This window comes from Carassius carassius, chromosome 6 (genome assembly GCF_963082965.1).
Source record: "Carassius carassius chromosome 6, fCarCar2.1, whole genome shotgun sequence".
Classification (NCBI taxonomy): domain Eukaryota; kingdom Metazoa; phylum Chordata; class Actinopteri; order Cypriniformes; family Cyprinidae; genus Carassius; species Carassius carassius.
In genome coordinates this window covers 21,477,805-21,488,758 of record NC_081760.1, presented here as the reverse complement: position 1 = coordinate 21,488,758, position 10,954 = coordinate 21,477,805, and the positions used below count along the sequence as shown (strand labels likewise).

The window sequence follows — 10,954 nt, the reverse complement described above, 5'->3', positions numbered from 1 at the left end:
TTTGCCGAACAGATGAAAGAAGATCCGTCAATGTGCATTTGGTTCGTTATGTTCAGATGTTCAGTAACTTAGCTGTTATGTTAGGAGTTTTCACTCTTCTTTGTGTCAGATGTTATTTATACATATATAATACATACTTATATAATTTATTTCGTGATGCAAATCCAAATTTTCATCTGCTGTTACTCCAGTTTTCAGAGTTATGATCCTTCAAAATATAAATCTTATATATTGATTTATTACCAGTGCTGGAAACCGTTTTGCTGCTTAATATTTTTTTGGAACCTGTGAGATTTTGTTTAGGATTATTTGATGAATAGAAAGATAAAAAGAACATCATTGATAGTAAATCAACATATTGGAATGATTTCTGAAGGATTATGTGACATTGAAGACTTGAGTAAAGGCTGATGAAATATATATATATATATATATATATATATATATATATATATATATATATATATATATATATATATATATACACACACACACACACACACACACACACACACTACATACATTTTATCTATATATCTAAATAAAAATAGACTCAGTATATATGACCCAAAGTAACTAGTAACTAACTACTTGAGTAGATTTTTTATCCGATACTTTTTTACTCTTACTCAAGTAACTATTCAGACTATTACTTTTACTTGAGTAAATATTTCTATAAGTATTTTTACTTTTACTTGAGTACAGTTTTTAGGTCACTTACCTTCGGCTCGCTTCCCAGCAGTTCCTGTGTCACCCTCTCCTGCTGCCAACTCATCTCTGCCATCCGGATCCTTCACTCACCTGCACCATCCTGGACTGTGTATTCCTTTCAGCATCATCTTTGTTTCTTATTGTTGTCCTGTATCATTGTTCTCATTAAACCGTGTTAACTCGCACTTGCTTCCTGCCACTTTCCTTTACGTTACAAACGTTTTACCCGTCTGTGGAAAAGTCAACAATTCCTTTCCCTAAAACACACTACTCACTATTGTCAGTCTTAGGACCATTTTTGTCATTAGAATGGGTCTGCAGCATAAATTTCCAAACCAAATTACCTTCCCACACTAAATGTGAATTTCACAACTAATAACTCATAACATTATGCTTTCATTTTCAATGAGGGATGGATTTGTGACACACATACCTTCACAAACTCACACCAATTACCTTGAGTAATATCCATATTACTCAAATGTAAATCTATCTTTACAATACCTAGACACACAGTTGTGTGATTGTGTGTGGAGCCTCAATCGTCCTATTAGCACTCTGGAAATTAGATCTCTGGAAGCATTACAGTAACTCCCATTCCAAACAATTAGAAAGATACAGCTCTCCCACCATAAATTCCTTGTGCTTGACAAGCTGTTCAAATGGAACTTCAAGCTTGTCAGAAGCTCAATTTGTCTGACTGTAATGAATCAAGTTAATGTACAAGAAAAACACTTTTGACAGCTTCACTTAAAATTCTGAATGCTTATTTACGAATCTAATTTAATTACACGTTATTTTGCATATAATTTCCATCTTAAGCAACTAATAGTACAGTGACATCAATGTAATTTATAAAGTGACATTTAAAAGCCAAGATGCTTAAACATAAGGTTATAACCACCCCATTTAATACAGTACATTCTATGATTTTGACATTTTTATTTAGAAAACACAGCATAGGAAAAATAAAGTATTTTTTTTATTCTCCAGGAAGGTGTTGTTTCACCTTTTCTCAGTGCTTTAAATCAGACCCTCAGTGCTTTAAAACAGAGACATGACACATTTTAAAAGGTACTGATGCATTTTCAACAGTAAATTACAATCTTTTGCTGATAGCAAAGTTCTACTCATAACCAAACTCTAATCCTTCTAGTCCCATAATCATATATAGTTTTAAATGGTTATCTTTAATGCATCAGTAATGGTTATCTAGTGTAGTCTATGACAGCTAGTATTAAAATACCACAATCTTTCAGCATAACATTTTGTGTAGTAGCCTTCATTGTTATTTTAGGTAGCCAGTCTCATCCTCTACATGGCCTGCTTTGATGGAATCAGCCACCCAAGATTCCCGAACTATTTTGAACTTCTTAATATACAGTCGACTGAGCATCTTCAATTCCAGATTTCTTCTCTCACTTTCTACTATCACATGCGAGATTCTTTCCTTCAGTTTCTCCACAACTCTACCACCATGGAATCAGAATTCTAAGGCACATGTGTCCAAACTTGTGCCCCGAGTGATGGATTCTGGATCTCCTTAGTCAGCACACCAGTCAAAACATTCAGCTTCTGTGGGTCCAATCCTTTCGAAGAATTCCCTCAGCTGTTGTTCATCAGTATCAACGTAATAACTGTCTCCATACTGATCATACTCTTTAGCCAAGTGGTCCCTTGTGGAAGGTGACATGTGGATCATGTGACGTGGTTGCCATGGTATAACCTGCTTATTTTCCAGACACTCCAGCAGCCAAGTAGCCCACACCACATTGTGCTGGTCTGAGGAGATGAGGTTCTTTACTTTTATGTTCTGCACAGCTGCAATTACACAGTACGTGTCTTTTCCATGGTTCTGCACAACAATGCCTCCACAGCAGGCCACAGCTTTCTCAAGCTCTGTCTTGGAATGTTCATCATTGCCATTTATCACACAAAACTCCACATCTTCAAACATATCCATCTCTTTGGTGACGGCTGATAAATCCTTTTTTAAAGTTTTCAATTTCAATTTCAATTTTAGTGTTCAATTACTCTAATTGTTTTCTTGGGCTTGGCTACAAACTTATGCTTCTTCTTTTCAGACTGGTCCTCCTGGATATGTTGATGTCTGGAGGCCAGCTTTCCAGAAGCTCTGGAGTGGAACTGGCTCAGTTCAGCCAAGGTAATGCACTGTTGCCACTCTTTGTCTTCTCCGATTTTTTCTGTTCTGGAGAACGTAATGTCAAGTCAAGTCAAGTCACCTTTATTTATATAGCAATTTAAACAAAAAAGATTGTGTCAAAGCAACTGAACAACATTAATTAGGAAAACAGTGTCAATAATGCGAAATTACAGTTAAAGGCAGTTCATCATTGAATTCAGTGATGTCATCATTCAGCTCAGTTCAGTTTAAATAGTATCTGTGCAATCATTTGCAGTTGGTCTTATACATTTCACTAGAGACAATCTCTGCCGCTTTGACTTTTATGATCACTGAGTTGCGGGGTTTTAAGTAAACCTATTTTCTGTTCCACACAAGATGGCTGCTGGAGGATTATTTTAATTTTATTTATTTATTTTCTTTTTGTAAACTTTCCAATTTTTGCCTAACTTCAGAACAAGATCATACAGTTCTTTCAAAGTGTAGCCTGATCCAATGCGGATGAGTGGTGTGGAATACCGTGGGCTTCTCCCCTGGACTCGGCACCTCTGCTACTGCACACAGAAAACAAGAGAGCATCCCGCTTCTCCTGCCTTTACCCCAGTAGCCTCCCACTATCAGCAGATCAAGATCATCCATTAGACCATTCACATATCCATTTTCAACCATCCTTCACCACATTTATATGGTTTATAGATGAACATGGGATTCTTCACCATTATCTCCTCTTCCAGATCGTCAATGGCCTCATTGAGAGAATTCACCACTTCTTGTCATGGTTTTGCCTTCAGATTTTGTGACCACCTGGATACGACCTTTGATCAGTTTGAAGACTTTTTGAGGGGTTTATTTGCAAGCTTCTGATTGTTTACTAACAAGACATCAAACACACAAAAGCAGGTTTGCAAATCAGAGTCATCCATCAGTCTTTTAATATCAAACTTACTGCCCATCCGCTTTAAAGTCTCAGTTGTAGATTTATAAGCTATCAGCTCTCCATCCAGTAATGTATGATGTGAGGGAGCCCTCTAGTGGAGAGCCCCCAAACTGTTGCATGTACTCATAAGAGTTCCTTGTGTAGTATTTGTAAACATCTCCAGCTTTGTGCAGCTGAATGCGTTCACATCATCAAGCTTTGTCTCAATACAGAATGGCTGATTGCCCATTTACTTCTCTATCTGTCTGATGTCGGCAACAGCAGCAAGCATCAGTTTAAAAGCATAAAAACAGATCAATGTAGATCTCACTGAGGGACACAGATGGATCATGAAGTTGTTGGTAGACTTTATTCAGCTCTGTGGTGAAATTGTAGAGTTCTGGTGCATCTGGATGGTAAACCTGGAGTATTTTCTCCTTGCTATTGCCAAGTTTCATGTCCCTGAGAAATCATTCTAATGAGCCACTTCTCTTTAAAAGCTAAGATCTGAGTTGTCATATGCAAAAGGCTTTTCTTCACATGATCATTCTGTTTGCTGGCATTGTTGATAGCTACACAATCCAAAAAATCATTGACTTCTTTAATGCTTACATTTCCTTGAATGGTACACGTTGTTTCTAAGATGAAGTAGGCCGTAGGAGCAAAGTCACCTGCTTCTCCTTGAGATGTGGTTGAAGCTCTGTAATTCAGAAGTTTGTTTGCGCCATTTTCAGGTAGACCTAAAACTTCAATATACAGTTTGTTAAGCATGTTTTCTTTAAGACTGTAAGCCATTTGCTCTCGCTCAAATTGAGGCACAATAAGATGCATGGCTGCGTAAAATGAATCTGTGTTACTGGAATTGTCCTTGTGAAGTGCTGCATGGAAGTTCCTCCATGAATCGATAAAATCCTTTAGAAATGTGCCTTTGTCTGGTAGGAGTTTGGTATTATATATATATAAAGAGTTTTAATTCATGTGCTTTTTATTAGAGCTAGTAAATAATTTCTCATATATGGAAATGTAATTACATATGAATGCTACCTAAATGGCAATATATACTTTTCACATATGTAATATCTCTGAGTAAATTAAGATGTAGGTTTATAACAATTATAAAATTCTTTTTATAATGTTATCTTTATATGGCATTTTATTTAGCAACCATAAACGTGTGGGGGGGGGGGGGGGGGGGGGGTCTTTTTTTATACCCACTGTACATGTTGACAGGTAGTGGATGGAAATACATGTACATGGCATACAGTACATGTCCAGAAATGTAAACGTTTTACTTCATATAACAATAAATGTAATATATGGAAAATTAAATTTATTTTTTTAATTAATTATAAATGTTCTCCTAGGAGCATAAATATATGTAATTCTAAACTAAAAACATAAACAGACCATTAAACTGAATATATTTTATTATTATTATTATTTTAATTTATTTTAAAACTTGTTCTTTCTCCCTTCCGTGATTCACACAAAGTAAAAACTATACTTTTCTTTCTTAAACAGAATACTGCTGCTTTATAAATAATTAAAATTAATTCTATCAGTAAGTGATACAATAGTAATAGGAAAATGATCGCATTTTGAGATTTTATAATCATTCAAACGTATTGTTTTGACAAATAAACAATATTTACATAGTAGACAACATAGCATTTAATGTTTACATTACTATGGAGCTTATAATATGACAATATCATTTGAATTTAACTTGTGTAAATTTTAATTATTGGCAAGTGCCATTTAACAAAACTGAATTTTATGTGACATTTAACATAGTTTTGATTTTTTTTACTTGAATATTTAACATTTTAAATTTAACACAATTTATTTATTTTAATTTATTTAATTTTTTCATATAGACATGTATTTTTAAACAGCAGACTTTTTGTTCTGAATTGTTAGACTGCAGATATCCTGTTTTTAAAAATACAGCTTCAAGTTTTCAATATGAAAAATTTCGGAACGTCAAATTCAATATGCAGAAATTCAGTTCGTTTTTTTTTTACCCCCATGTCTCCTGTGTATTCTACACCCATGCCCAGACCCCACTGTGTAGATATAAACTGCTTTATCACTGCTTTATCATTTATCAGCATGTGTTACTAGCATCAACCTTCACACGTCTTTATTCAATCAATGGTTGATTTGCTTGCTTTTTTTTTTGCATCATAAAAGCGTATGATGCAAAAAGTTGTGTTGATCAATATGTTTACAGCCTGTTTAAAGTCTGTGTCCTCAAAAAAATCCAATCATAAACCCATGACCTGAAGCACTGGAATAGAAGAGCAGAATGTGAATTTGTCAACAGGCCAGCAGTGTAAAAATTCACGTTTGGAATTTTATATTCATCACTAGAGGGGAGTACTTTCCATATGATTTGAAAGTTTGAAACTGCACTGGAACTGTGTCATAGCCCTAGTATGTTTACATCAGCAGTTGAGAAACCATTGAAGGGACAGTGCCCATCTTATCGCCATCCCTCAGAACGACTTGTGTTTGTTTTCTTCAGAGGGTTTAGAGGAGGGTTAATGCGTGGACAATGCTCTGTTGCCAGGTACAGCTGATAGGCCAGGTGATATCACAAAATCACCAATGTATCCCTCTCTCTCATTTTTATCCACACACATGCATATGTACATAAGCCCCCAGCTGTTGTCTGTGAGCTACTGTACTGCTGTTTTAATCTTAACAGGATTACTTGCTGCAGTGCACACCAAATAACTTCTGCATTACTGAACCACAGCCGACAATGCTTCACAGAAGTCATAGTCAGTTTTTAAATTCCGGGCCATGACCATGACCATGCAAATAAATAAATAAATAATGAGGCTGTCCTGAACTTGCAACAAGGGAGCACAGTTTACTTGACATACTCATTTGAATTTTCTTGTATCTCTCTCCCTCCATCTAAAATTTGTACACAGGGTACACAACCTCACTATAGCTCTTTTTCTGACTAGGACAAAAAATAATACCCATATGGAAATGTAATATATGACATATATTGCAAGATATCAAGAGTGACATCGTCATATATGTTACCTATAGGGTGACGAAGATGTAAGTTTGTAAAATAAAATCCCCTTAGTAAATTTGTACAGTGCCCTCCATAAGTCTTGGAACAGTAAAGACAAAATTGCTTTCTCTGCTGTGGAGTCAAGACATTTGCAAATACGATTAAAAGATGAATATGCAAAAAAACTACAGAGTGTCACATTTTATTATTAGGTCTTTCGACACATATGTTTTACCAAATATAAAGGACTGCACTTTTAGAGTTCATCCGACTATTTGATGTGAGCTTTAGTATTGGAACCGCTGAATTTAGGGCAGATGTAAACGATTAAAAGCTAATATTTAGTTGCAGATCCCTTGCATGCAATCAGAGCATTGGGTCTGCAACCCATAGACATCGCCAGACTCTTGGTCTTATGCTTTGAAAAAAAAAAAAATTCCAACCTTTAATTGAGCCAGTTCTATATAGCATGTATGTATGTATGTTTGTACCAAGAGCTCACAAAAAGAACTATGAAAAAATGACAACAAACAGTGTGTAAAACATAAATTTTATCTGTACTATGTAACAGTCTGTCCAACATTGACACAAGTGAGTAAGGCATGCATCTTGTTTGCCTCCCTCAAGCTCAAGTTTTTACCGAGCTTCTAGAAAGTGATGAAAATATTAGGGAGGAACTGCAAAATAGAGATGCCTTCCTGTCATGTCAGCAATTGGTCTGAAAATAATCCAGAATGGTGGTAAATAAACAAATTCATTAAATAGTAAACAACTCACCATCTTGAACATCATTACTTAAAGATGCACCTCTGTGCAGGCCACAATTATATAACTTACACTGTTTACAGAGAAACTGTTGAAATGTCATACAAAATATACCACAATAATATCCAAACAGTTAACAGTAACAAAAAAAAAAAAAAAAAAATTATATACCGGTGTAAAAAAAAAAAAAAAAAAAAAAAAAAAAAATATATATATATATATATATATATATATATATATATATATATATATATATATATATATATATATATATATATATTTATTTATTTTTTTATTATTAATTTAAAATAAAGAACCACACAGTGTAAAAACTGTAAAAACTTTTATGTTTCTTGGATGTTACAGTATACATTTAATAGTATTTTAATATTTTTGTAATATAATATAAACAAATTCCTAAATAAACATCCATCAATATCAAATGGATTTTTTTTTATTGACCCAAACCCCAAAAAAAAAAAAATTCTCCCAGTCTATCTTTCCCCCACGTCAGCACTTCCTGTGCCCTCTGCTATCACTTTGCCACATGACTAATTAGCCAGATTCAAAACACACAAACCAGTCAGACCGTATCTGGTTGGCATGAAAGTGACACCAAGTACTGTAGTGATTGCCATTGATTACAGTGAGGAAAGTTATAACAGGTCAGAAGCACATGATTTCTACATCACCTGTCCATCCGTTCACACAGACCCAATTCTGGGCTCCGCTTTTGCAGTGAATGTACATCATGCAAACAAATTACAGGTTCTAAATGTAAAGAAAATGTCATCAGCTTTTATAATTTGTGTCATCTTTAAAGGATGCTTTAAAGGACTGATATAAATAATAGTCTATTATTTTTATTATGACATTAAGTATGCAACATCTGGAAATATTTTGGAAATTTTGGGCACTACATGCCCAAAAGTATGGAAACCACTTCACAAGTTTGCCACCAATTACTATGTACAGTAACTAGAAGCAAATGCATAATCTTAAAGAAGAGAGAGAGAGAGAGAGAGAGAGAGAGAGAGAGAGAGAGACAGAGAGAGCATATATAATCCCATCTCAACCTCCAACAAAACTGTCAGTATGACACATAAAAGCACTTTGACTTTTAATAACACTGACAATACATGTATAAAATGTTTACTGAACATGGTTTGGAAGAATTTCACTCCATCACTCTAAATCAGCCCCTTACTTCACCAGTCCCTGTTGTGTCTGAATGCCAGCAAATCCCTGCAGCCATGTTCTAATATCTATAGTGGGAAGCCTTGTCAGAACAGTGAAAGCTGTTGTAGCAGCAAGCACAAGGAAACACCAACACCCTATTAATATCCACACTCTTAAAAAAGAATAATAATAATAAATAAATAATAAATTGTCCTTTTTTATAAGAAAGTAAAAGGAAAGAAGACTGACTGCTGTAGGTGCCAGTAAAATTCTGTAAATATAATGAAAAAAAAATAACTTTACAGAACAACTTGTAAATTGTAGTTGGCAGACTACAATCTCTAGAGATAATTTAAAACAATTTTGTTTTTCTTATCTCATGAACTGCAGGCTATAGATTTTTACATGTTAATTTATGAATACATATTTACTTCAGATGATTGCATAAGGATGGAATACTATTCCCTCTGGGAACATACTGTCAGCCTTGTTAATGTTTACAATGTTGATCATATCTTTCCAGAACCTTTTCTTACGAGTTAAGTGTGCACATGAGTGGGTGGAATGATAAAATAGCATACACTGACTAGGAGATAAATCACATTCCATCTCAGACAGTCAATCTTCTCCACGCATCACTCTAAAACCGAAATCAGGTCACAGAAGTACTTGTAATGTCTGCCTCTACTCACCATTGAGTCACTCAGGCATTGCTCACATGTTCCTCAGAGATAAAGAAAAGTAGATTGAAAGCATAACATTTCAATAAACATAGAAGGCTAATCTGCTAGAAGGTTGACCACTGCTGAGTAATGTTTATGAACAATATAATTTTTTTTTTAAGATTTCAGTGTACACATAAATACAAAAAGACACATAATAAAATTAAAGAATAAAAATACAATGCAAAAAGTATAAGACAGTAAAGTATAATGATGTGAATAAATAAGAGTGAATTTACAGGATATTCCATTAAACAGTGTGGAATATTGCACTAAGAGAGGCATTGGGAGGTATTAACTATTAAAGAGGTAGATGGCCTTCTAGTGCCACGTGCTAGTGCCAAATATCAACATTTTAATGAGGTTGTGGCCAGGGTGAGTGGAGTCTGTGAGGAAGGACCAAAATTCCTCTCAACAGACAAGAAGACACGACACGAGGTTGTTGTCTGTGGTGTCATCTGCAAACCTCTGCAAACTGTAGAGGTGCAGTTCTTTATGAAGAGGAGAGTAGTGGGTAGAGGACACATCCTTGGTGGGGGCCAGTGCTGATGGGCACTTCATCCCTGACATTCACCATGGACTTCATTCCCCATAATCCTTTGCCGGACTCATCATCTATTGCATCACCAGTCTCTCATTAGATCTCATCATCAATTCACAGACTTTTAAAGATGCACACACACTCAAACACTTGGCTGGTGATTGTTTAACCGTTAATGATTCCAAGTTTCTGTGTTCCTGTCTGTGTTTCCTTGCCTTGCCTTTGTGTATTTGTGATCTTGGACTGTTTTTATGATGGTTTTGCGGCCTGCACTGACCACAAATTTTTACGGATTATGGATTCCGCTTAGTCTTTGCCTTGGATATTATTGTTATTATTATTATTGACCCTGCCTTGTCTGACCACGTTTACTAATAAAGCCTGCATTTGGATCCTCAACTCTGTTGTCACGACGCCTCCATCATTACGGAATTACCAGCAGCACCAGGATCCAGTTGCTCTTCATGCGGACACTGGCCAGGTATGGATATAGCAAGCCTATTATTAGCCCTCGAGCAGGGCACGGGATAGCTCAAGGACTATGTACAAGAGTACTTAGACTTCGCTTATTTCTCTGATCTGCAAGACTGTGTCCTGATTGAGTTTTTCTGCGAGGGGATTAACCAGCCACTCAAATCACGACTAATTCTTGAGGGTCCCCATTCACCTTTAAGTGTTTTTATGGATTTTGCTTTACTCTCTGTTGTTTACTGTGTGTGCTGTGGAAGAGGAACATGACAACGCACTCACTCATGAAATGGCATCCACATTAGAGCAAATGACAGACACAATGACGGACACAACAACGCCCAATCAGGTCTCAGCTGCTCTTTCTGAGTCATGTCAAGTCACCACTGATCTTCATGTGTCAAGTCAATGTTGATCTTCATAAATCCAGTCAAATCACAGTTGGTCTTCATGAGTCAAGTCAAGTCACCATTGA

General features: G+C 35.6%; 1 pseudogene; it reads right to left on the bottom strand.

The window, feature by feature from the left end:
- Positions 1–1,999: 1,999 nt before the first annotated feature.
- Positions 2,000–4,721, bottom strand: LOC132142098 (DNA ligase 4-like; annotated as a pseudogene).
- Positions 4,722–10,954: the final 6,233 nt, after the last annotated feature.